We start from the raw sequence: 757 nt of genomic DNA, 5'->3' as shown, positions 1-757 counted from the left end.
GTCGTGTTCACCCTTCACTTAAGTCTAACCTCTCATTCCTTTATAGACATATTATGTCGTGTTCTCCCTTCACCTAGGTCTAACCTCTCATTCCTCTATAGACATATTATGTCGTGTTCTCCTTTCACCTTGGTCTTACCTCTCAGTCGTCTGTCGGCATATTATGTCGTGTTCTCCCTTCACCTAGGTATAACCTCTCATTCCTCTATAGGCATATTATGTCATGTTCTCCCTTCACCTAGGTCTAACGTCTCAGTCCTCTATAGGCATATTATATCGTGTTCTCCCTTCACCTAGGTCTAACCTCTCATTCCTCTATAGACATATTATGTCGTGTTCTCCTTTCACCTTGGTCTTACCTCTCAGTCGTCTGTCGGCATATTATGTCGTGTTCTCCCTTCACCTAGGTATAACCTCTCATTCCTCTATAGGCATATTATGTCATGTTCTCCCTTCACCTAGGTCTAACGTCTCAGTCCTCTATAAGCATATTATGTCGTGTTCTCTCTTTACCTAGGTCTAATCTCTCAGTCCTCTGTCGACACCCTATTAAAATATATCACTCAGTACAGCTCTGAAATATACTTACTGATGCTACATAATTCAAGTTAGCTGAAGGTTATTATTGAGAAATTAAAGCTCAAACTGTCCAGTCAAGTCCCAAAGCCGGTTTCTAAATTTTGGTTTCAATTTATTTTTATTTCGTTATGGTTTTCTATACGTTTATCTTATTTTGTGGTATTCGTATGTTGACAAT

The sequence above is a fragment of the Mytilus galloprovincialis genome, chromosome 11, assembly GCF_965363235.1.
Source record: "Mytilus galloprovincialis chromosome 11, xbMytGall1.hap1.1, whole genome shotgun sequence".
In the NCBI taxonomy this organism is placed as follows: domain Eukaryota; kingdom Metazoa; phylum Mollusca; class Bivalvia; order Mytilida; family Mytilidae; genus Mytilus; species Mytilus galloprovincialis.
The sequence above is the reverse complement of the archived record's forward strand: the minus strand, read 5'-3'. Positions refer to the sequence as shown.